The following is a 26,610-nucleotide window of genomic DNA, read 5'->3' on the forward strand; positions in this document are numbered from 1 at the left end:
CTCCTCTGCTCTGTCCTTTCCCTGGCATTCCTGTGTGCTCCCAAGCAAGGAGCCAGGAGGATCTCAGGCAGGCTTTGGAGCATCTCCTGCAGATGGCCACCCCTCTGTGAGGAGGTGAATTAGGCCACCAGCAACGGAAGACACATGTCCCAGCCCCTCTCTGTCCCCAGACACATGTCCCCAGCCCCAGCAACTGGCCCAGCACTGGAGGTCTCGCTGTCCCCACAAGCCACGAGGTCCAGGAAGACAAGAAGTAGGTCCCTACCCCTTCCAGCTTGGCCAAGCCTTGCTGTCCACCTCTCCAGGATGAGTCCCCACTCCTCTGCCACACCAGTGGAGAGCCCTAGCACTGCCCGCCGTCCCTCTTAGGTCCACCTGCCTCTCCCCCTGGCCAATACCCCTGGGTCAGGGCTTTCCCAGAGCAGGGGGAGATGCAGCCCCCAGAGCAGGTAACAGCTGGGTGCCCGGCTGGAGGCTGGCCCTGCCTGGCAGTTCTTACCCGTGCTATGAAAATCACTGCAAAAGCACTGGCTACATTCACATGGAGGTGAAACCCATCCTGGTCTTGCTGCTGAGCAAGCTCAGGCCAGCCTGTTCTGTCCCTGGAGCAGGAGAGACAAGAGCCCATTGTTTCCCCACCAGGCACCCCCCACCAGGCTTCCCAAAGCACTGGCCCGGAGGACAGCTTCGCCCACCCAGTCCATCCTCATCCTGCTCCCCACCACCAGTGCTCAGCTCTGACCACAGTGGGAAATGAGGCAGGGCAGAGCAGAGCAATGGCACCAGGAAGAGGCACCCAGCCACACCTCCAAAGCTGGCCTGTCTTCCTCAGAGCAGAGGGGCTTGATCTGCATGGCTTCTCCATGCCAGTCAGGCTGATTTCTCCCAGCCTACCAGCCCAGGGAGACTTCCACTGGTGGAGCCTGGGCTGCCTGCTGCAGCAGCTGGGCCTCCTCCAGAGCATCCTCTGAGGACCAGCTGGGCAGCACCCACAGCTGCCCACCCACAAGCCTCCAAGTGAAGGGGAGAGAGGGAGTGGTGTCCCAGTGTCAGAAGAGAAAACATCAATAATGAGGCATCAGTAGCTCATAAAGGAAAAGCAAGGCTGTTCTCAATTAATTCAGATCTAGATTAAGCAAGAGAGGTGAGCAACAGCGTGGGCTGAACCCATATAAAGTTATTTGCTCAAATAGGTTGAAAAAAAAAATAAACTAAAAGAAGAAAAAAAAAAAGAAAGAAAGGAAGAAGAAATACCATATTCAGGTCTGGTTTGTTTATTCCGAAATAGAGAAAATTAAAACATAAGCACTAGGACAAAATATGCCAGCTCTAAATTCTGCCTTAGATGATGATTTTATTAGCAAAGAATCTGGATCTCAAGTTATGTCTCAAAACAACACAAAACCAGATGCAGAGGTCAGTACTCTCCTGCCTAATAACAATGCTTTCAGTGACATCCTTAAGGAAGAGATGGACTCATCAGTACTGCAAGAGACATTTCAAATAAATTTGGACAGCAAAGAAGACAGCAAAATTTTGCTATTAGAATCTGCAATTTGAGACAGAGCATAATGAAAGCTCTGTTCCAAATGCAATCCCATGACATCACTAAGACTCAACAATTAACTTCAGCTGCTTCTCAAGTAGTTTAAAAAATGAAGATAAAGTCATAACTCATCAAATAAAATCATCCCATAAGAAAAATCTGTGCTATCCTGAAAAAAATAGGTGTTTGAAGACTCAACATAAAGCCATTTCCAAAGGGAATAACAGCAAAACTAGTAGGAAATAAAGAACAATGTAGAAGTTATACAAGTTGAAGTGTTCACGACAGAGCTAAGACTAATGTCATAAAAATAAAACTATTGCAGCAGAATCAAGTCCTATGGACAAAACACTTCGCTACCAACCAAAGATATCTTGAAAGTCAGCAGGCAGGAACAGATTCAAATTTTCCAAACCTGGAAGGGACTACCAATTCCAGAGAACAATCTGGATACAACAGTGTTGTCCACGTTAAAAATACTTAATATATTCAAAAAAAAGAAAAAAAAAAAAAGACTGACACAAAAAATGGTTAAGATATCCTGCATTAAAAACGAGTGCTGAGGGGCACAAGGACCAGATGTCATCTGTTGTTTGGCTTAAAATCTTCTCTTCGTTACACCCAAGACAAGCAAAACTTCCCTTTAAAGGCAAGAACAGCCCTATGAGGGGGGAGCTGCCAAGGGGCACACAGAAGGTAAGAGCTAACTATGAGGAATGAAAGTGCACAGGGAAAGGTCTGCTTCACCAGGTGTCCCCAGCTGCTGAGCGGCTACGACTGCTCTGACAGGAGCTAGGCCCACATAGGCAGGCACAGATATCTCACAGGGAGCAAAACTGGAGACAAGTGAATGAGACACCCCACACATCATCCACAGATCGACTTCTGGTCGCTCAACAAGTACAACGTGTGGATGCTGCATGAGTGTTTCCTCCAGCACCATTCCTACGGACACGGCAGGCACTGCAGGCACATCAGCGGTACTGTAGTTGCTTCGAGCAAGACAGGTCTCTTACCCAAAGCCGCAATCTAGACATGGCTCATGTCTGGCAGACTGTCTCCCAAGAGGACTTCTTGGCTTTGCTTACTGTTATTTGTCCTGGAGCAAAAGTTGATGAGGTTCCACCATGAAAAACGCCACTGACAGTCCCTGCTCATTACCGGTATTTAAGATCTCATAGCAACATGCCAGCATTGGAGATTATTACGCCCTTTTGCAGTTCAAACTAGACAAATATGGTACTGGAGCTATTCGGAAGGGGCACAGTGGGAGCAGAATGGAGCCTCCAATACCATGGGGAACCCTCTCTTATCTTTAAAGAAAGCTACAAATTAATGGCATTTGGCAGTTGAGTGTGCTTATCAGCAACACTGATGGTAAAAAGAAACTCCTTTAACTCTTGAAAGCCACACTCAAGTGAAAAAAAAAAAAAGGTTCAGACAGTTTCTACTTGTGGTCTCATGCTGTTGATGTGGGAGTATGAATGCCAACATATCTGAGTTGGTTGGATGGGATGACCAAGAAATGTCATCATGACCCAAGGGCAGGTGGTTGCAGCACATTTGCACTTAAACAGCAAGAACTGAAGGACAGCAAAGCACAGCACTGAAGTCTTTGTGTTTAGGGAATGTTCAGGGAATCCCAAAGAAAGTACAAGGCTGGTGCCAGCTGAGTGGATAGGAGGGAAATGAGAGAGGAGGAAACTGAAGGACATGGAGAAGCTCACAGCCATGGAGGAGTTCCTGACTGCTGCTCACCCTCGTTTCAGGGTGACCAGGGGAAGGCACAGGGGGTAGAAGCCATGGGCAGGCTCCTTTCTCTGCTGCATCACACTCCCAGCTGTGGGTTTGCTTTGTGGGTTTGGTTTCCTCTCCCATCGAGGAGCCTCCAGCCCACATGAGACCATGACCCAGAGCCTGCTCCCCACAGCTCCCCAGAGGGGTGACCACAGATTTTTAGAGGAAATCTCAGTCAAAGCTTGGTCCCTGCCTGCTGGCCCGGCCTGAGTGACTCGAGCAGGGAGGTGAAGACTGCATTAGCAAATATTGTGGCTTTGTTTGTGGTGCTGGAGCTCGGCAATCAGGAAGCAGCTCATCCTTCTCGGGACACAGCCTCTCAGCCCTCTAGGTCTAGGGACTTGCTGCTCTCCCCCACTTCCACCCCATGTGCCAGTGGCCTGGCTCTGATCCTGCCTTCTCTAATAGGAATATAAATTCCATGACAACATTTTCCTACCTTCAAAACACCCACATTTTGCTGGGGGATGCAATGAGAGCACAGAAGATGCGCAATAACCACTAGAAGATGTGCAATAGCCACTTGATGTGGTTGCTTGACTGCCTGGAGACAACCAGGCTGCTGATGAGCATTGTTGAGCAGGAGCCAATGGCACAGCACTGTTATTTTGCTCATGGTCTTTCGGATGCACCAAATTTATGTCCATAAGATTTCATTTTATGCAGCTCAAACAACTTCAGGCCTGACAACACTGCCCTGCTACCATCATGACCAGGAACTATCTTTTGGCTTAAGATCTTCTGCCGGAAAGGCAGCCAGTCTGCCTGCCAAGCTATCAAGGAGAATTCAACCTTTGCTCTCTGTAATTTGTTCCAGCAGTCAGTGTTGAGATATGCGCCGGTCCACATTTGAGGAAATCTAGCTTTAATGTCCAGCCTTTCATTCTCACTATTTTAATTTCTCTGCTACATAAAAGCACTCGCAAGTGCTTACTTTTTGTTTTGTTTTTTTGCAAAGAAGCATGCCTTCTGAAATCACGCGCATGTGTGTGCTCCTCATGCCTTCATAATTAGTGGAACAAATTCAGGCAAATTTGACAGGCAGCTAGTGGCCTTAGGAGCTGTGTTTTAAGGATGTTTAAAAGTCAGATAAACATGTGGGAGGAGATAAACTCTGCTGGTTTCCCCCTCTCCGTGTAAGAAATCAGAAAATGCCTTTGGGCAAGAATGTGGAAGAAACTTCTCTTGGTGCCCACACATCTGTAGAGAAAGAGGATTTGGGAGGGGACCCATTACTCAGACCTCCATTATCTCAGTTAAAATATTGACCCACCAGGAGACACCCCCTTGGCGCCCATGCGGGGAACAGGATGTCCACCCCACGAGCTCCTTATCTCTGGTAACGAACCCTCCTGTGGTCTCACATCCACAAGACCATGCTTCCCAGCGCTTGGTCTCCTGGACCTTGCTGTCATGAGGATATCAGTGCCTGGAGATGAGCGGAGACCTCTGAACCTGGCATGCACAGCACTCGGATGCCCTCCCCTCCCTCTAGATCTGTGTGCATCACACTGATTTTGCAAAGGGAATTTTCCAGGATAAACAGCTGAGATGAACTAATGGAAATCTGTGGCTTGTTAACCCTCGTTAAAGCCACTGGCAAAAGCATGGGACTCTGCGTTTCGGCAGGGGCAGCCTAGGTCAGGTTTAACGAGGGCTGCGGCAGCGGCACCCGATGGATGCTGCTGGGCAGGAGGCGTGGGTGCCGTGCTGGGGCTGCGCAGGTGACGGCGGCAGTGGTGCTTGCAGGGCTGGACAGCCTGTTCTCCAGTCTCTCAGCCCAATTAACATCACCTCGGAGAATGAGGTCATTGTAGCAGGCCAGACAGTCTGGGAAAACACTTTCACAGCTCCAGGAGGATTTCCTCTTTCCTCTTTTCAATTGTTCCTCTGTGCTGCCTCGCTCCGCTCCCCCTCCCCATCCGTGTCCTCAGGCCTCCTTTGCACTTGGGCAGAGGCAGTCTGCTGGGTGCTGCTCACCCGTCCCTTCGGGAGCAATCACCGCCTGCAGGAGCAGCTCAGGTGCTGGGGGAGACCCTGGTCTCTGCAGTGGGTTCTGCTCTGCCTGTGCTGTCATGTGAAGGAGGTGGCTGCAGAGCTGCTCCCGGCTGCCTCTGGTCAGCCCCAGCAAGCTCGTCCTCCCCGGGACTGGTGGGAAGTGACAGGACCAGTAGCTCTGTCCTCATCCTCCTCATGGTCACACATGTAGGGCAAAGACAACAGCTCAGCATGACAGGGAGGAGGGTTTCTATATGTTGTCACCAAGCACATGGAAGACCCCTACAATGGATGTATTCAGAGTAAATATTTATCTGAAAACGTCTTGCCACAGCATCTGCAAGGATTGCACTGAGGCTGCCTCCGCTTCCTCACTGCAGCTCTCACATCCCAAGGTGCCACATCTGGCGGTGTGCCCCACGGCCTACCCATGGGTCCCCCCTCCCCGCTCCTTCTGTGGGTCCCTCCTGCCCTGCTATCACAGCCGCCCCTGCCCTCCAGGTCCCCGTGTGGCCGCCCAGCTGATGGCACTGGTAATGCTGCCCTGCCACTGGTGTCCCTCTGTGCCCCAGCGTGCTCCTGCACCACCCCGGGCCCTCCCTGCTTCCCTGGGGCCCCCTGGCAGGACCCAAGAGCCACTTTTGTTCTCAGTAGTGGCCACCAAATCCTTCACCGAGCTCCTGCGCAGCACCGCGTGGCTGCCCAATGCTCCCAGGGAAGGCTCCCTCTGCCCCCAGTGCTTGACAAAGTTCTGCCTGCCCCTGCCCACGGTGCCATCACCCCAACACGGGGATCGGCTCTGCCTCTCCAGATGTCAGCTGCTGCCTGTGAAGAAAGCTCTCAGGGCTGCTCCAAGGGAGGTAAACACCACGCTGAGGCTGTGATGGGCCCTCTCCTGGCCTCGGTGCCTCGCACACATCAGTGCCCGCAGATGCAGAGCACAGGGACTGCGCTGGGTGCTGGTTTTGGCTTCACGACCCAGAGTTTTCCCAAGATGTCTGTGCACATCTCTGCTGCACCCCTTCTACCACAACCCGGCAGGGCCTGAGGACTTAGCAGCCATCTCCAGTCCAGTTTGCTCCCGATTTCCCCGCCTACAAACTCATCCAACATCCACAGTCTTCAGCTTGCTGGGGAAGCAGACAGCATTTTGGAAGCAGAACCAGCGGCGTGGCAAGGGGCTGGCTCAGGCAGAGCGGGATTGAACGGTGCCGGAGCAGGGCTGGATGGTTCACAGCACCATCCCCAGCGCTGCCCAGAGCCCAGGCGAGCAGCCTGCCTCGCCCAGCACCCAGCCCTGCCCACATCCCTGCCCCTGGCCTCGCACCCACAGGCAGCAGGAGCCTGCGGGCCACAGCTCTGCCTGCATCGCATGGCATTTTTTCAGCAGCATTGCTCTCCAAGTCTTGTCTTGGACGTCAAGGGTCTTGTTCTGAGCCCCCCAGCTTTGGGCTGCTCTCCTCTGAGCTGCTCAGGTGCCGCGTGGCCTCCGCGGTGCTTGAGGAGCCCAGAGAATGAAGAAGGGGGGCCCAGCGCACGGCCCAGCCCCACACCACGTAGCGTGGCTGGGTTTGGGGCACAGGAAGGATGTTTGGAGAGCTCATGTGTCTGTGGCTCTCCAAGGGATCACACTCTAGCTTTGGGCCCCCACTTCATTCAGGCAGGGCAGCATCCAGCACGGCCAAGACACCAAGAGGAGCCCTCAGGACTCATGGGCTGAGGTGGCCTTGATGTTCCTGGGCCAGGCCGGCCTTGGAGGGAAAACATGCCCCAGAGCCACCCAGAGCTCCCAGAGTATTCAGGGACAGGACATCTGCACATTCTCTTTTCCAAAGCAGCTTCCAGACTTGTCTGTGGTTCCACCATGCCCCAGGCACTTAGACTCACAAGCCTTCCTATCCCTTCTGCATCACAATGTTTATTCCCACCAGTGCTCACCATCTCTCCACACCTCAAAAAGTGCTCCCAGATGCAGCATCGCTCTCCCCTCAAGCTCGCCGCCTGCCCTCTGCTCAGAGGCCGCGTTCCAGCGCGCGTCTGCCAGGCTGCCTTTAGACATGACCTCAGGCCAGCGTGCAACATGCTCCAGAGGTGCCTGTTTTCTTCTGGGGAGAATCCACAGAGCAACTCGGACACAGGGATACACAAACCCGTCTGATATGTTCAAAGAATTACTGAGCATCTGCAAAGAGACCGAAAGAAAAACAAACATGCGGATGAAAGGATTCCTGTGACATGACAAAGAGGGAAAAAAAGGAGAGAGGGATGAATAAGGCCACCCAGACAGGTCCTGGGCTTTTGGGAAGCCCACCATCCTCTCTAGGAGGGCTACCTCAGCACCTGCACCATGGCCAGAGACTGTCACCACCTGCGTGTCCCCTCTGCCTCTCTGCTGCGAAGCACGCATCCCGACAAGACATCGGTGCAATTCCATCCTCGCGGAGCTCCTTTCTGCAATGCAGGGACATTGCTCCCTACCTCCCTGACCTCTGCCCTGGCCATGCAGGGTGGTTGATGGCTCTACGGCTAAGAAATGTGCCTCGAATCGCATCCTGTTGCTTTTGCACCCTCCCCAGAAACTCCTCTCTCCTTTACCAAGGAGTATGAAACATGCACCTCAGCAGACTTTTCTTACTGTCCATGGCACCAGCCATCAGTGACATCCATCCATCTTCCAGTCTTCCACAGCTTGCTCCATTGACATTCAGAAGTCCCCTAGCTATTGTTCAACAGCTCCTTTTTCCTGTCACAATAGCAAGCAGATGTTTTCATCCATTAAAAATAAATAAATAAATAAAAGAAGGCCGCCCATGGTCTTCCGGAATAACCAGAGGAGCTGCAGTTCTAGCTATACCCAAGGGGTATAGCCTCCTCTTGCAGAGCCCAGATGCTGTCTTCAGGTGGGGATGGGTCTTCTTGGTGTCACCTACTGCCAGGTGTCCTTAGCTCTGGGATGCAAAGTTACGGCCCTGCTTTGGGGCTCAGAGATGCTGGCCACTGTTGCAAGGGTCAGGCTCATGGCAGGAGACGTCTGTCTCACCAAAGGATGGGGGATGATGGAGGATTACACCCTTGGACCAAGCAGCATTGCTGCAGCCAGGCGCTGACCACTGGCACAGAAAGGTGCCTGCGCCGCCACGGCCAGCGCTGCCTTCACGGCGGGAAGCTGTGATGGGCACTGCCGGCTCACGGGCGGTACACAGAGCCCTGCTGCATGAAGGATGCGGTGGTGCAGCACTGGCAGCGTGCTGGGAACTGTCTCAAGCAGAGGAGAGTCTTAATGCTGCACGGGGCTGAGCAGGGAGCTGAGCCAGCGGGAAGTGGGCTGCTACCAGCATCAGCTTTTGCCCTGCGCTGCCTCGGTGTGTGGCTGGACAAGGGGGTGCAGGCAGATGGGAAGCAGAGCTCTGCAGAGAAGGTAGGAAGGCAGAGCCTTCAGTGGCTTTAACCTTTGGACAGATTCTGCTGGCTTATAAAACAAACCAGGTCCAGGTCCAGCCACTGCTTGAAGCACGGCTGGACAACAGGTCCCACTCTGATCGGCACTCATGGCAGAGCTTGGCCCCAGGGGCTGTCCAAGGGAGAAAGGAGGAGACCCCTGGCAGGGAACCTGCGCCCACCACATGTCCTCTCCACAGGGGCCCTTGGGTGCCCCTGTCCTTATCCCTGCCCCTCCTTTTCTCCCACCATGGCCATCCCCCGACACATCAGCCAAAGCCTTGCGGCAGCTGAGCCTCATTGCAGCTGTTTTGGTGGGTGCTACTTGTCCCTGTGAAGGTGACACCACCTGGGCACAGCACAGCCTCTCCGCAGGGCTCCCGGAGGACCCTCATCCCTGGGAAAGGTGGGATGGGGAGGAGGTGTGGCCTGATGTCGCACCATCAGCCGGTGCCAGCACTGGGCGACCCGAGCACGGCAGCTTATGGGGACAGGCAGCCAGGCACGGGCAACATGAGATGCAGATTGAAGCTCTTCTGGGGCTGCACAGCCATCAGTGCTCCCAGATCCCAGGCCGAGCTCTCGAGTCAGTGAGTGCCAGGACCATTAATAGTGCAGTGACAGTGTTTAAATTGGAGCTGCCACTGCCGCAGACACAATAACTCCTCATGCCCGAGGAACTGAATAGCAATGGCCCCGTGCTGCATTCTCCTTCACCCTTTGTGGAGCGAATGAGGGGAAAGGGCTCAAACCCAATGTCTCAGGCTGTGGTGCACCCTGCCCTCACCAGGACCATCCCTGTAGTGGTGACCTGTACCAGTTCCTGTGAGTCCAAAAGCTGGAGCCCCTTCTGCAGAGCTTCAGGGCTGCGCTGTGACTTATTGTCGAGTGTTTACTGTCATTGCCGGGGAGACATTAGTTCAGATTATGTCAAAACAAAGTTATTCCAAGCTCAATCCTAGAGAAAAATATTATTGTAAGCAGTGATTGGCGAGGGGCGGTGTGTCCACCGCCAGCAATCCCAAAGCCCACGGGGTGGGGGGAGATAGGATCTTTGTTTTCAAGCCAGGCTCCCAGCCAAGAGCAGCCAAAGCCGAGGTAGAAGGGAGATTTTGTGAGGCAGCCAGCAATTCAGGTCAAAGCTTCATCTTCTCCAGAAAAAAAAAAAAAAAATCCTTTAAACTGTAAAGAGAAAGTCCTGTTCCAGCTCCAGCCTTAGCCAGAGAGCATATGTGCCATATTGTCCAGGAATTGAATGTAAGGAATCCAGATATGCCATGTTATCCAAGAATCACATGTAGGAAATCCAGGAGTGACTTGTTATCTAGGAATCACATGCTGGGAAGCCAGACACAGCCTGTTAGACAGGGCTTGTATGCAAGGAATCCAGATGTGGCACATCAGCCGGGGGCAGGGCGCGAGGATCCAGATGTGCTGCATTCCCCCAGAGCTGTGCGCGGGGATGGGGAGCAGGCAAACACGTGCAGGCTGCACCCTGCGCGGAAGCGCAGGTACCCAGCTGGCTCCTGCCTTAGCTCAGAAACAGACAAATGCAAAAAGCAGCCTCAAAAGCAGGGGCTGAGCCGAGCCAGTCACGAGCTAGTAGTGTGGGGGGCCAGCCTGCAGCTGGGCAGAGAAGAACAAGCTAGGAGAGGAGGATATGTATGTTCTCAAAGCTCCATGGGCTCAGACTCCGGCTCTGGAGTGGGGAGGTCATCAGGGAGAAGTGGTGATTCTTTTTGCTGGTGCTAGACGCTGACCCTAGAGCCACCAAACAGCATCCAGGAGCAGGAGAGACCTTAAGGGTTGGTCCAGACTTGGCAGATGGAAGGAGATGCACCAAGGAGAACACACAAGGGTATGAGTGAGCCTTGAGAGGGGCAAATAAGGACAGCAAAACGCAGGCAAAGTCTCAGGAGACATTCCCAGACAGTGAGATAGAGTGGGCAGTGGACACCTCTTCCCGGGGCTGGCAGGGCTGGGTGGGAGTGATGGAGCCGGCTCCCTGGGGAGGACAGGGACAGGGCTCAGAGCAGGGTGCCCAGCCCCAGGGGGCTGGAGGTGTTTCCCAACCCATCACCCCTCATCCCACCGCAGGGCAGCACCCAGGACGTGGGCACTGCAGGAGGCTCTGTCTCCAAAAGTAAACCAGCAGGGATGCTGCCACCACCCCAGTATCCCAGGAGCTCTTTCCTGATCCCTCTGAGAAGTCCTGGGTGATGCTGAGTGAAAGGAGATCTTCCCCTACACGTCTCCATGACATGGATGGGGGCACCTCCGCAGGGCCACCCATCACAGCCACAGCTGCCAAGCCCCACTCCACCGCCAGCTTGCAAGGTGTGCACAGCATCACGGAGCCAGGCCGGCCACCTCCTGGCCTTCAGGACAAAGCCTGGAGCTGCTCCTTACAGCCCCCTCTCCAAAGCTGTGACCTTCCCATAACAGTGCCCTACAGGGCTCAGGTGCACTGTTGTGACCAAATCCCCTCCTGCCCATGGTGTGGTTTCTTCTCAGCTTCTTCTCACAGCACCTATTTTTGTTCCCCCCTACCCACCTCCCACTGAACCTGTGCCAAAGAAATAAAGCACAGGGCAGCTCTGGGCACTGGCCAAAGCAAGAGCTGTGCAAATGGCACCAGGCAAAGTGCCCAGTATTATTCTGGCACTGATACAGCCCCTTTAGAGACTGGCCAGGGCCCTCCCCATCCCCAGAGCTCCAGGAAGGGGCACCCAGAGACTGGCCCCAGTCATGGCGATGCTCAGATCCAGAATCCTGCAAGCACATCTCTTCTGCTCCTGTTCCTGCCATGCTAAAAAGTCTCCTGGTGACACAGGCATTTGGGCTCAGACGGGCTAGAAGGCAGGAGAGAGGGAGAGGCCCATTCCCTTCCGCAGCCAGGTGGCTGCACACTGGTAACCAAAGGCTGTCCTCAGGGCCATGGGGCAGAGCATGAGGGGTCTGTTTGGCTACATTAAATCTCATGTACGCTGTCCCCAGCCTTGTCTGCCACTTGTCATTATCATGTTTGGTGGCTCACATCTCTGTATCCCACAGCATCCTCCGTTCCTCTTCACTGTCTTGTCCATCTCCTGTAACTTCTCCAGTGCTCTGCAGATGATGTGCTCTGCAGGTGGCTGCTGCTCTTTGCTGCTGGACCTGGACTCTCTCTCTTGTGAGCACTCTGCCCTTCTGCTGGGCTGGATGCCCCCTGCCCCAGGGAAAAGCCCTTTACCCCAGTGAAGCTGCTCTATCCCCTCTCGGCAGCCCTTCACTGCTGGGAAGGAAGGGGACACGTGCAGGCACTTGCTCCTGCTCTAGGAACTGCTGATCCTTCTGGACCCCCTGGAGCTGCTCTCAGAAATGTGATGGAGCTGTGGCTTGTGAGCAGACACCGTGCCCTGCTCGGTGAGAATGGAGCTTCCTCCTCATCTCTGCAGCTCCTGGCCTTGCACCCAGCCAAAGCAATCCTGTCCTCACCCCGCTCCCCAGCCCGGGTACCAGTGCTGGCACTCGTTCTCTCATGTGCCTGCACCCCCGTCCGTGTAAGCCATAACAGCAGAGAGGTGACAACTGGTGATCCATCCTCTCAAGGACCTGAGACACGGGTTTGTGTCCTCCCAGCCCCAGGAGCTGCAACATGGTCCCAGATCCTGCAGATCATTCACAGCATCACCTCCATGTCTCCCACCCTGGTGCTAGCATCACAGCCTGTAGCCCTGAGGTGGATCAGAAACCCCCTTCCAACAAGAATTTGTGCACACCATGAGCACGCCAGCTGGTTCCTCACAAGGGCTGCGAAGGAACAGGATGCACACCATGATTTCTCCTACAAGCTGGCCCAAAGCCTGGCCTGCAGGACGGCTTTGTGCTGCTGCGCCAAAGCTCCAGGCAGCAGCAAATCCTCCCCCCATCCAAAAAGCTCCTCCAGTGTCCAGTGGCCCTTGAGGAGTGGGAAACTGCAGCTTGTTTCAAGGCTGAGTTTGTCTAAATGAGGCTTCCAGCCAGTTGACCATAACATACATTTGTCAATGCTCCTGAAAGCCTCCCCCACCAGGAAACATCTTTATGTTCAAGTACCTATAAAAATGGTCATGTCACCTCCCAGCATTCTCTTAGCAAGTGGCACAAGCTGAGCCCGGTGCAGCTCGTTTCCCAGCCCCTAGGACCAGGGGACCACAATGAGTGGACACCAAGTCCGGTTGCAGTCCCCCCTCCTCAGCCTTCAAACTCCAGCTCCTGGCAGGTCTCCAAGGGCTCAATATTGTCATGTCTTTCCAAGACTTGTTCAATGTCAGTGTCAGCATTTCAGGGACTCTTCCAGCAGTTCATTCTTGGCTCAAGGGTATAAGTTAACCGGGCCTGTTGGTCTGAAGTTGCACAGCCTTCTCCATCACAGATGTAAATATTTTAGCCCCCACAGGGGTGAACGCTTCTTTATGCTTCGACCCAAGCACAGGCTGGAGTCATCTGTTGCATTCTTCTGGTTTTGCTTCTTACCGTTTGACTCCATGTGTTTTGCACAGGGCTGAGATTGGGGGTTGGCTTGGTTTGGTCATCTTTAACGTACATTTCTAGACTTCTCACTGACATTAGCCAGTGAAAGCTCATTGATTTATTTGGTTTCCCCCTCTACTACCTGTACAGTTTAACCAGCAGTTCTTTAGGTCACTGCAGGCCTCCCTTCTCCCCACCCTTCCGGACAGTGCCAGCTTCTCCATCCCATGGGCTAGACCCAGTTTTGGACACATTCCATCTGTCCGGTGCAGCAGTGCCTGGCTCAGCAGGAAGCCTGCTCCGTGCAGGAGGAGATGTCTCCTGCCTGCTCTACACGAGCAGTGGCAGGACAGGGGGGAGCACCCCACAGGCTCTGCTTGAAGCACTAACCCTGGAAATTTCCTCGCCACTCCTACAACTCCTGGGCAGTAGTAGGGCCATGACCAATTTTTAGGGGTCTTGAGAAACTGAATCGTGCAATTTTGGTGCTCAGTAACAGCTGGAGGAAGTGACCCCCCCGTGTCTGCTCACAACCTGCCAGAACCCTTCCCAAGGAAGGAGAGAGCTCGAGCCATGGCCCACCTCGTCTGATCACACCTCCCCAGCAGGATGGAGCAGCCTGGCCTGGAGGTCTTCACCTTTCCGAGGTTCTCACCAGCTGGCATTGTCCCACAGACCAGGAGATGCCACCAAGGTCTCTTTTCTCCTCTGATGGCCACTGCTCCACGCTGCCAGCTCTCCCACCAGCTGACTGGGGCTGCTCGGCATGAGTCACCCCTCCAAAAGGCATGGTAGAAGCAAAACAGAGAGGATGAGGAAGAGAAAAAAGCACGTTACCCTCTCTGGGCAGGGACATGGGCCTTTACTCAGCTGCCTTCCCTCCATGCCAACCTCTGGCCAGGCTCACACCTGGTTCCCACCTGCAACACACCTCAGGGCACTGCGGTCCTCCCCCCAGTCACTGCCACCCCAGTTACACATCCAAACCACCGCTGACAGCTTTTTCCTTGGGAGAATTATTTTGGTCTATGAAATCATGGCTTTAGGGCATTGCTGGGATGTCCTTGAATGAGTCCCAGCTTTTGCTAACGCCTCCCACTCTAAATTTACAGTCCCAGTCAGTCATGCCAGCGATTGTTTCACATTTTAGAAAATTGACCTTTCAGATGTCCAAATAAACACGTTGTTCATTGATGTCTAATGTGAGCACAGCCACGCTGCTCTCCGGTGCCTACAGATCCCCGCGCCTGAGAGCAGCAATTAACTCGTCATTAGTGGAGCAGAGTCTGCTCACTCATCACCCTGACAGTGTCCAGAGCTTTCCGCCATGACCAGCTCTTATCTGCAGTTTTTAGAGACTCTCAAAAAGTCACATTATTGGCTGCAGAAGATATCCGCCGAGTGTCTACCAGGCGTCTCCAGGCAAAGAATTCTTTCCCCCCGCGAGCCTTTCCTGCAGGCTGGAACCGCGTTTCTTACACACGCTCCTGCCTCTAACAAAGCAGCTCTGCTGCCTCCAGGTGCCAGAGCCATCGTCGGGCCGTGGTAGTGCCTGTTCCTCTCGGCCCCTGTTCGGTGAGCAGTGTGCCTCCCCGCAGCCGCCCCGTGCCTGGGGTCACGATGCTGATGGATATTTTTATCAGCTGTTCCAGTGCCTGAACAAGCCCTCCAGGCAATAGCACTTCATTTGTTGCTCATCCCATTCCCACCCCCCACCCCCCTCCATGAGGCAATAAAATACTTTACCTTTGTTTTTTGTGTTTGTTTGGGTTTTGGCCATTATTTGCCATGGACTGCTCTGTAAACCCCCCAGATTCCTCCAAAGCCAGACAGGTCCTTTGCCATGTAATCAACAGCCCTGGGGAGCGAGTCCCTCCCATCTGCTTTCATCCCCCAGCACCAGTTTGTTTGCCGTAACTCACACTGTGCCACTATATTTGTATTGTGGGTTGGGTAATAGTATGAGGACACTTCATGTTTCTAAAACCAGCTATTTTTGGGACATGTTTGCAGCAATGCTGCAACCGAGGTCAGCCTTCCAGCCACATGCACACGCCGGCCTCCTGGAGACTGCCCTACCCTGTCCCATCCTATCGGACATGCACTGGCTCCCACCTTCCCAGCCCTGAGCCAAAGGGCTCGTCCCCCCAGTGCCAGTCACCCACAGGGGAACCATCCGGCAGCAGCCGATGTGGGGTGCTGTGCCCACCAGGCTCCCCTCACTCACACGTATGGTCCACGCCAACCTCCCAAGGCCTCCTTTATCTCCCAGGTGGGAGGGAGGAAAGCCCCTTACTTGCAGGAGGAAATCTGGCAGGGTTTGGAAGACAAGTTTATGAGGCCTCCACATGCTCTTGGGCCTCGGTGGTGCTCTGCTAGGTGCTGGGGATGATGCAGGTGGTGCTTGTTGTTGGTCACACCAAGGACCACTGCTGCAGAAAGCCCTTCTAGCACTGCCCCACATTTTCCACCCCCATGTCATCCAATAGCACATTCAGCTGCTCCAGTAGCGGTGGTGTGAACCTGGCTCCAGCATGTTGTACAGATCATCCCATCTCAATGCACCTCCCACGGCATCCAGATGCCTCTGTGGGGACTGACCAGGGCATGGGTACAGTGACCTCTTCTCCCACAGAGCAACCCTTCCAGCATGAGGCCCTACTCCAGGCCAAGCGCTCTGTGCCACGCAGGAGAGGGCCAGGTCCCACCACATCGAAATGGACTCTGCTGAAGGACGTTCCCACAGGCCACAGGCAGAGCCATAGCTTCCCTCAGGCACTCACGGGGTATCTCCTTCACACCAAGGAAAGGGGATGGGAAATGCTGTTGGCTCCCACACAACCCCAGCCTCTTCCAGGGCAGACCCCGGGCCCCAGGGCAGACCCCTTGCCTCGCAGCTCTGCAGCACATCGCGCTGTCAGGCCCAGGACATCGCCGGGCTGGAAGGCAGAGCCCGGGTGCAGAGGACCAGGTGGCAAAGTCTGTCCAGGCCACTTCTGGTAGCAGGCGAAGAGGTCTGGGGGGGCTCGCTGATCCCTGTGGGTGCAGAGCAGATCATCTCCAGCGTCTGCAGCGCATCCAGCCAGAGCACCACGGGGCCATCACGCCGCGTTTCAGAGGCGCTGTCAGCAGTGACTCATGGAGTGAGAACACACAGTTCTGTGGGACCGGAGAGCCCAGGGAGACAACAACAGTCTGAGATTTATTCCACAAAGCAGCCTGAAAACAAACCCCAGGAATGTTTATTATTTTTCCTATGCAGCGGGGAAATAAAGCACAATTGTCTTGTGCTTGGAAATGCTGGCATCCCCACACACGGCTCCTCCGCGGAGATCGCGGCCACAGCTGGACGCTCCCAGCCCTCAGCCCAGGCTGCCTCCCTGCGGTCTGCGCCATGGAGGAAGGGAGTTTTATGGAGTGGCTGAGCTGGAACCTGATGGGAAGGGTCACCCCGAGCCACAGGAGCACCTGCCATGGACGTGGCTCCAGGAGATGGAGCCAGCAGGTTTGGGAATGGATCCTCACGTGGAAAGCAGGATCATCCACCTGCACTGCTGGTCATGCATGCACGAGCCTGGGACTGGGACCGTCTGCTCCCAGCCTAAAAACCATGAGACCCAGGTGCAGCAGGAGCAGGAGGACCAGGGGAGAGGGAGAGAGATACCCAGAGCATTAGCAAGGGATGTAATCGCCCCCAACCCCAGTGTTGGTGGGCATGAAAGATCTGGCCTCTGGTGTGGGGCTGCAGTGCCAGGATGCTCGTACCAAAGGCACACAGTGCACGCTGGCTGCACCCTCCCTCGGAATCCTCTCCGCACCCCCGTGCATCCCCACCCAGCGGGCGTGGGCACGGTCGCTGTCAGAGCTCCTGCTGCCAGCCATCTGCCCCTCGCAGCACCGGGCAGCACCACCTCAGTCCAGGGCTCCTGCAGTGCCTGAGTGAGGTAACACCGGGAACATCAGCTGTTCTGCTCCAGCAGCACCCACCCCACCCCAAATCCTCTGCAACAAGCAGCCGGCAGTGCTGGAGCCTCTGAACAGGACGTCGGAGATGTCACAAGGCACACTAGGGCTTACCCAGTCCTGATGCCCTGCAGACCTCACTGAGACCTGCACACTAGCACAGATTCACCCCAAAACCCAGCACATCCCATCCTAATGCTCTGTCTTGCTCCACTAATGTGCTGTTTCCAAGAGATGCCAGCCTCTGCATCCCTTCCTGAGGTGCCTGCCCTGAGGCTGCACCCCCCAGACCCGTTCCCCCTTTCCAGGGATCAGGAAGAGCGGTGCTGGGACTGGTGTGACTGGGCCGTGTGTGGGGACTGGGGGCAAACACCAATGGTGATGAGTGGTGGGAGAAGGGTCCTTGGAAGGGCAGGCATTGGCAGTGCTCAGATGGGCAGCTCATCACAATCCCAGCACATCAACAGGCAAGCACACAGGGCTGGGAAAGCCAAGGACAAGCTACCCCAAAGGGCGGCTGAAGCCACTGAAAGTCAGTGGCAGGAAGATAAGCGCTGTAAAACTCCCAAGTATGGAGAACAGCAGCCGCAAGCGGGAACCGTGGGCAGTGCCAGCCCATGCACAGACATTTTGGCTGCCCCAGACCACGTTTTCCACGCGGCGGCATCCCTCGGAGGAGCCGGGCTCTTGGCCGGGCCCCTCGTGCAAGATTTTCCAGCTTTGACCTCAGCCCTGCCGCGGTGCACTCAGCCTCGGCAGCCTGGAGGGCTGGAACTGGTCCCGCTCCCTGCCCTGTCTCGCAGGGCCCAGCCCTCTACAAATCAAGAATGTTTATTTAAAATAATTTGGGGAAGAAAAGAAAAAAAAAATAAGCCTTTGCGTAGAGCTAGGGAAGCCCTGAGACAACAAACGAGCATGAGTGTGATACTCAGCTTCAAAAGGGCAGTCAGAACCAGTCTGTGCCTCATAAAATAATGAGTGAGTATTAGGAAAAGATCCTTAAATACCACAGATATAAAAAGCAAAAGCATCTGGCATGGCCTGTTTGCAAAGAACATCTCTTGCCTGAGAAACTTAATTGTTTTGTCAGGAAAAATTACTGGACGAGGCCAATTAGAGTGGGATTTTGGTTCAGTGCCTAGTCTGATGGCCCCGAAGATTAGCACCCACACGCATCCCAGTGTCCCGAGCAATGTCACACCAGCCCTGCCCCAACCTATGGAGCAGCACAGGGACCTGCAGCAGGACACAGAGCTGTGTCCTGGCTTACGCAGCGTTCCCAGGGCAGGGAACGGGGACACGAGGTCCAGAGGGGCTGTGCTGCTGCCACACTGAGCAGTTAAGCAAAGCCATTGGACCCCAGGAGCACACGGCCGGTCCATGAAGAAAGTTCTCTGAAGGGCCCAGGAAGCCGTGCTATGGAGAGAGCCCCAAGGGTTGGAGAGGACCTCAGGAAACATGAGTTTGTACCGGGATGGGCGGCAGGACCAGCCCCGTTCCTGCAAACCTCTGCTGTGGATTGCCCCGTCTCCGGAAGCCCCGGCAGCGCCATCTCGCAGCGCCTTCAACCCCGTGGGCATGGCTGTCAGCGTGCCCCACTGTCACCTCGCGGGGGTGTGCCACCAGCAAGTGACAGCAGCTGAGGTTGGGCAGGGCCCATGGAGGCACCTGGTCCAGCCCCGCTGCCCCAGCAGAGCAGGCTCAGCGTGGTCAGACTGGGGCTGTGTCCACTCCAGTCCCGAATGCCTCCAAGGCTGGACATCCCATTGCCTCTCTGGGCCCTTACTCCAGTGTTTGGCCACTCTTGTGGGGAAAATAAAACCACCAGGAGAAATTCCAATGACAAGTCCCCATGTGGCAACCAGTCCCCATCATCTTTGGCAGCTCCCCTTCGCCACCTCACCTCCACAGCTGTGCTCCATCACCCCAAGCAGCGGTGCTCCGTCTTCCTGGACAGCCCCACTCCACCGCCTGGCCAGTCCCGGGGCCAGCACCACCCCACGCCCTGCTGCGAGGCCGGCTGGTGGTCAGCTGGGCATGCAGGGGCTGTCGGGGGCTGTTGGGTGCTGCCAGGTGCTGTTGGGTGCTGTCGGGTGCTGTTGGGTGCTGTCGGGTGCTGTTGGATGCTGTCAGGTGCTTGCCAGCAGCCTCTGCCCTGTGTGTCTCGGGGCTCACGCTGCAGGGACTTGGTGTGAGTGGGCTTGGGGCCGAGGGGAGCGCAGAGGGCAGCAAGGGCAGTGCTGAAAGTGGAAAAGGTCAGACACAAGCAGCAGGAGGAATGGCTCTGGAACAGCCCTTAATAACGGAGAAATCCATTCATTGCAGACAGCAACTCAAAGCATGAGTGAAACCAGACCCCGGCGGGGAGATAACAGAACAGGGAAACTGGAATTCGGCTTGCTTGCACTCAGCTGGGGAAAGAGCAGACAAAATAACCAAAGACCTACCACAAGTGCAGAGATCTGTGGCACCAGCCCCTGCATCCACCGGAGCCACGGGCACACGGAGGTGGGCAGGGGGCAGAGGTGGGAAGGAAGCCTCAGGGAGGGCTGCACATGGTGTCCAGGACCTCATTTGCTTAATTAGCGGATGGGGTTTTATACCAAACTGGTTGCAGTCATGGGGTCTGGGGACACGTCCCCAGTGCTTTGCAGCTTGACTGTGAGGGGTGGCCCGAGGGGATTGGACCCCATAACTAAAAGCAGGAGGCTGAGGTCAAGCAGGGACTTCCCAGGCAGGGGTGAGCTGGGCACAAAGCAGAGGCAGGAGTTGGAGGCTTGTGAAGGAGGGAGCCCAAAACACCGGCAGCACAGGTGCCAGCAGGGCTCTGGGTCCTGCTCCCCGCCACTGCCATGTCCCACTGCTCACCCCACCAACCCATTGCCCTTGCAGGCACTTAGCAGAGGGCAATCAGGGATAAGCCTAGGGACAGCAAATCCGCTCACTGACTGCTCCGAGAGCAGCACAGCATCAGCTGGGGTGCATTGCCCTGAGCTGCACACCAGCAGATTTAGGATGCGTGGTTCAGGGCTACGTGTCCGTGCTCACCAGCCCTGCGCCCACATAGCGCAGGTCCTGGAGCAAAGCGCACCTTGCACAGCCCGGCCCCCCGTCCTGGCAGCCTCAGACCCCCCCAGGGCACGGGGGGCTTCCCCGGAGCTGCCCGCCAGGTTCCTGCACTGGGCTGTCAGCACCCATCGCACCGGCCTGGGAGCAGGGCAGCAGGGTCTGGGATTACAGGGTGAAATACCACAGCATCAGATCCCTGGAACTGTCAAAACAGGACAGAAAATATAAACTGTGAAAAACACATCAGAGAGAGGGGATTTCCATCACCCTGACTCACCAGGCTTGGTAGGGGCTGCCCCAGCCTGGGGCTTGACCCCAGCCCCTGCATGGGGACAGGGCAGCTCCAGCACTGCTTGCTCCCCTCTCCCCGTCCAGCTCGGTGCAGAAGCCCCCAGTCCTAGGATGTGGTCGTCAGGAGAAGGGAAGCAGACCGTAAATCACTGCAGCTGTGATGGGAGCTGGGCCCGGGCCATGGCCATGGCAGACCCCTCTGCTCCCCTTGCCAAAGGGAACAAGCAGGGCACAGGGTGCTGGCTGTGCTGCCGGAGGACGCAATCCGTCTGCAATGCTGCTTGTCCAGCCAGGGGGCTGGGCAGCCGCGCTGTGTATTTATATCAAATGGGGGAAGGGTTGTATTTTTTTTTTTTGGAGTACAGCAGGAAATAGCTGGGATAGTTACATACCTGGCGAGATGGCTGAGGAATCGGGGGCCAAGAAACATAGAAGATCTGGCATCACCCAGAGCATCTGTGCTGCACACATCTTGCAAGCATCCGGGGCTGCGTGCGTGACAGGGCAGCGGGTCGCAGCCAGGACCCCAAGTGTGGCCAGCGCTTCGGGGCCCAGCAGCTGGCGTGCGAGGGGTGGCCAGAGGCGAAGCCGTGAGCTCCGTGCTCCAGGCAGCAAAGCACTCAGCAGCACGGCTCACAAGGCCAGCACACGGAGCCCAGCCAGCTTCCCACCATGGGCCATGTTCGGACGTCCTCTGTGTCCCCAGCACCCAGTCTGCCTGCAGACCCACGGCCCTGTTACGGACAGGGCTCCTCTGCAGCCCTCGGGACCACAGGAGGAAGATCCAAAGCAGGAGCTGCAGAGCTGTGGTGCCTCCCCCATCACGCTCAAGGACACCACCGTGGAGCCCTTCGCTGCTGCTGTACTGAGGAGGGGCTGCCCACAGCCCACCAAGCCCCAGCAGGAGACCTGGCGCTGGGCTGGTCTCTGGCGCTGGCAGGAGCCGTGCTCGGCAGGAGGCTGGAGCAGGGACCTCCTCAGGTCTCCTCCATGCACCGCCGCTGTCAGCTCTGCCCTGTACAAGAGCCAAGGCACGTTAAGCGCTGCCGTCCACCAAGACACCCCACGGTGATCCCCAGACATCCTTCTCCAAAGCCCGCTGTGCCAGCCAAAGGCTCACAGCCCCCAGACTTGACCTGATGAAGGAGACCCAGCTGTGCCAAAACACGGGGACTGGGGCTCCCCTTGGCAGGCCAGCTCCAGCGGGGAGCAGCCACGAGTCCAGCCTGGCTTGAAGAGTGGGGCTGTCCCTGGCTTGGCTGAGCACGTGAGGCCAGGTGGGCTGGGAGAGACCAGCCCTCAACAGGATGAACCTCAACAGGATGAAGGCGGATGAAAACGATGGGATGAACCTGGAGAGACTCTCCTAGGGCTTTGGATACAGGATTCTCCTCCAGCACTGTTACTTTGCTGTATCCCCACTGTTGCCATCTCAGTCCCAAATCCCATGGGCAGAATAATTGTCCTTGTCCCCCTGGGGCCGACCAGGCCAGGTCCCTCCTGGTCCTGCTCCCCAGACCCTGCTCACCCCCACCACGTTTCTCTGCTCTCCCTTCACCCATGTCCCTCTTCCAATGCAGCAGCCCAGACTGGGTCCAAAGCCACAGGCTGTTTCTTTGTTTTTTTTTTTTTTTCCAAGAAGGTCATTTCTTCAATGTGTCAGGATTATTTTGAGCTCTGCATCAGTCCTTCAGGGCGTTTGCAGCTTCTCATGGGGCTGTGGAGTCTGGGGAGGAAACCAACATGGTCTGCCTCCAAGGACAAAGCAATGAGGATTGCTCTTTGGGAACCCCATTTGCACACAGGCTGTAGAAGCCCCAGGTGCTCCCTGCTGAGCAGCGCTGTGAAACAGCACGAGAAGCTTTCCTGCAGCCAGAGATGTGGCAGGGGTCCTCTCGCCCACCTTCCCCCTGGCTGCAGGCGGTGCCTTCCCCTCCCTCTGCTCTGCAAGGTGGCTGCAGTGCCTCGGGGTCCGTCCCTATACATCGCCACCAGCAGCCACCTGGAAAGCAGCAGAAAATCAGGGCCCACACAGGGTGACACATCCTCAAATACTTTCCCAGCTTACAGCAGTTTGCAGTACATGGACCTCCTGAGCCAGAGCTGAGCCTTTTTATGTGATAATCCCTGGTGGATTTTTCTTCCATGAACTTGAGCTGAACCCACACTTTGAACCCACGTGAGCTCTGAGTTTACTTGTTCTCAGAGATAATCCACAATGAGATTGCTTCAGCCAGTGTTCAAGTGCCACAAGACAAAAGCCCATCAGGCTCAGCCCGTCTGGGAACACGGGGTTCCTCCGAGCACCCCTCACCCCGACCTCCAGCCCACTGGAGGCTGAGCAAGCCGCCCTGCCCAGGGAGGCATCGGCTGTGCTCCCAGCCAAATGCCAAAGCAATAATGGAGAGAAACAAACCAAGCCATCCCAGAGCCAGCTGTGGTCACCTCTCCACTGGAGCAACAACCTCCGGAGACCTCCTCCACCTTCGCTGCAGACCCCTGGAAATCTACCAGCCATCTCCAGCAGGTCACTCTGCGTCTGTCCCTGCACTCATGTTACCCCGTCTCCAATGATTTAATGTTGTTTCCGCTGTCTGGGCCCCTCCTCCTTGTTCTTGAGATAATTGCAGAGATTTGGATTTTGCCAGATTCCTAGCCTCTCTCTGAACTTACTCCCTTAAAATCATTTCTGTGAGCACCAGGCAGCTGCCCTGCAGTATCCTCCCCTGCACGTGCTTCCCGGGAGTTATTACGTAGCAGTTCTCAGTCCATAGTCTGCTTTGCTGCTCTCCTCCTTCCTTTTCCAAGACACTAATTGCACATCCTCTTCCAGCTGCAACTGTGAGTTAGGATAAGCCCACCACTAAACTGCCTAACCAGGTCATTTGGATCAACACGGGTTGGAGAGCGTTCAGACAAGCAACTCAAGCCAGGAAATCCAAAGATGCAATCCTCCGGCAAAATCCTCCTAAGCTGAAATCCTCCGGCTAAGGGAGGGCAAGAATCAACAGCCAGGCGTGCGTGGCTGACACGGCTTCAACCACAAGAGAACACCACGATCTCCAGGGAGGGCGAGCTCTCGGTCCATGGTCACCATCACCCAAACCGCTGTCACCTCCTCAGCCCGTTCCTCAGCTGGCCGAGCGAAGGCTCCAAGCCACACGTTTATCCTCCAAGTGTGTGCTCTCCCTGTAGCTCCATGTAGCTCCATGTGCTACATGGTCCTTGCCTGGGGATGTGGTTCCACTCGGAATTGACAACGCTCAGATCCAGCCCAGCTTAATCCGAGACAAAATAATGCTTTGGCCATGGAAAATGCTATTTTCCATTCATCTCTACTCCCCAAGGGAAACCTGCAGACCCCTCATGGGCAGAGCAGGCAGGGATGAAGCCACCAAGGGGTCCCCCTGGCCTCCCACCAACGGGAGCTGCTGGGCTCCAGCTGAGCTGGGATTCACCACTGCCCCTGCAGGAGGAAGGGCTGGGCTCCGGGGTCCGATTCAGGGGCCTGAGGAAGAAATATAAGAAGAGTAAGGGGAACGGGGTGAAGCAGCCCATCCTACCTCCTGAATGAATATCCATACACTTAGGTGCTGGTGGAGGGAGATAAAAGCTGCTTTTTTGAGATTCAGACCCCCAAATGACACCTCAGTCCTGGTCCAGACAGGGATGAGGTAGCTCGGCATCACCAAACGTCCAGAAATGCTTTAGGATCACCCAGGACCTCGGCAGACAAGAGCCTGCCACACAGCGCAGGGCCCACCGCCTGCCTGCTGGGGTGCACCCAGCCGCACCGCGCCGCACCTCGCGGGCAGCACCGAGTCTTCCCTCACACACCACATCAAATGCGCCGCGTGTTGGCGGTCTCTAATCCCCTCATTAATTCCTGCTGCAGCAAAAGCTGGCACCTCATTACCGAGCTGACCCGGCTTCCACCCCCTGGATCTCATCCTGCCCCTGGATCTCCTTGCATCCCTGGTGCTTCCCCGGGGCACAAGGGCAGAGCAGAGGGGACTGCCCTGGGGTGTGAGCACAGCCAGGGCCAGGGGCTGGGCTGCGTCCCGGGAGTGCAGCCCCGGGGCTCAGGCTGAACGCAGGCATCCGCAGGCAGCCGTGGGGACGTGGTGCCCGGGGTCACACCGAGGGATTTACACCTAGTGGCAGGGGTGTCACCAGCGAGTCACAGTCTCGGGGTGGGAACTGTCAGCTCCGTGGTGTCACCGGGGAGTGCCCGGGGACCGCTGCCAAGTCACGAGGGTGCCATCACGCCGGTGGCACTGAGTCACGGGGCCGAGGGCTGCGCAGGTGCTGGGCGATGCGACGGCACGGCCTGCGGGCGTGGGAGCAGCCCGGGGGCATGGGGCAGGGAGCTGAGCTGGCAGGAAAAGGAGCAGCTCGCGGGGTGTGCGGGACATGGCCAGCGTGGGAAGTGGAAGCACCCGGTCACGAGGACAGCCGGCAATGGGGACAGGGAGAGGGAGCAAGCGTGGGTGGAAACATGGGCAGGGAATGGGAGTGAGGCCCGTAGGGTGGGCGTGTGGGGTGAGGAAGGGGGTGAGCTGGGCAGCGGGGGCTCGGGCAAGAACTGCAGAGGGGGTGCTGGTGAGCAGAGGTGCTGGGGTGCGGGATGGGGGTCAGAAATGGGAACGTCACCAGGATGGGAGCAACCGTGCCCCCGTGATGCACTGACCCGGGACTTCCATGCCGTGGGGGTGCAGGGGGGGAGCACCCTGCTCTGGGGTGCAGGAGGGCAGGATACTGGTGGCACAGAGTGCAGCGTGCCAAAACGGGGCCGATGCCGGAGCACCGAGGTGCCGAGCTCCTGCTGCCTGCGGCCCTGGGGAGCAGCAGCGGGCAGGGCTCAGGGGGCAGCAGGTCCCTGGGGGCGGCAGTGGCATGGGCAGCGTGGCACGGGGGTGGAGGACAAGCCTGGCCAGCCATGCCAGCAGCCATGAATCAGCTGCCAGCTGCCCCCCAGCCCGTCTGCCTGCTCTGCCGGCCTGATCTCCGGCCAGCTCCAAGCCGTACTGCGCTGATCTGTATCTCAGCCTCTTCTTGCTACCTGGTCATGAGCCGCACAGGCATCAGGGGCTGGTGCAGATGGTTCAGCAGCAGCAGCCCCAGCCAGGATCAATCAGAGCCGTGCTCAGATTTATGAACTGAGAAGTCGGGCAGGGGCCCAGCCCTCCTGGGGGGCTCGTGGTGCTGAGTAGTGTGCGTGAGGGGGCAAAATCCACTTGTTCTCGGACACTGGGCTGGGCTTTAGGGAGGGACTGGACAGCCCAGGGGCTGATGGACTCCGGCCACATTTGGACTCTGGGAAAGGAAAACATTGCACTGTACAAGCACGCAGGCACAGAGCTGTCCCAGCCCATGGCAGCACTGATGTGTGACCAGTCACTGCAGACATGCAAAAGCTCAAGGGTACCAAGTCCCCAGCTGGCACCATGCCCTCTGTCCCCCTGCCCAGCCCCAGGGGACATTTTTGTCCTGTGGCTGTACCCCAAAGCTGAAATACACCCAGGCCCCAGGCTCTGCACACCTGGGAGCACAACCAGGCCACAGGCCTTATGCAGGATATTTGGGACCAGGTAAGCACATGCAAAGCCACATGCATAGGGGAGGCACTGCTGGAAGGGGGTTGATTGCTCCATCAGCTGGAAAGGGAGATGACGGCAGAAGAGGGATATGGGTGCCAAGGCAGCCCCTGCGGGGGGTCAGCTGGGCTCAGGCTGGTGCAGCTGCAGCTCCTGGGGGACCCCAGCAGCTGATACCAGCAGGAGCTGTACAGAGAAGGAGCTGGAAACACAGGGATGCACTAACTGGGATGTGCCCCATGGCCTCCGCCCCGTGTCCCATCCCTCGTCCCACCAGCATAGCCCTGAGGGACACCCTCTCAAACTACCTGGACCTGTCGGGGTGCCCACAAAACTACCAGAGCCCATCTCCCTCCTTGCTCTTTTTGGGGACCAGCCATCCATCACTAACTGCTGCCAGCCAGGCTCACACACGGC

The 26,610-nt window shown here is 56.4% G+C and overlaps 1 long non-coding RNA gene across 1 annotated transcript; it reads right to left on the reverse strand.

Annotated features, from left to right (window-relative positions):
* Positions 1 to 799: 799 nt before the first annotated feature.
* LOC310884438 lies at positions 800 to 26,187 on the reverse strand. Its single transcript, XR_014574222.1, has 3 exons — positions 15,020 to 26,187; positions 13,856 to 14,050; positions 800 to 7,523 (listed from the first exon to the last, which is right to left on the reverse strand). It is a non-coding gene; the product is annotated as an uncharacterized lncRNA (long non-coding RNA).
* Between the last annotated feature and the right edge of the window lie 423 nt (positions 26,188 to 26,610).

This window comes from Anser anser (assembly GCF_964211835.1).
Source record: "Anser anser genome assembly, chromosome: 20".
Taxonomy (NCBI): Eukaryota; Metazoa; Chordata; class Aves; order Anseriformes; family Anatidae; genus Anser; species Anser anser.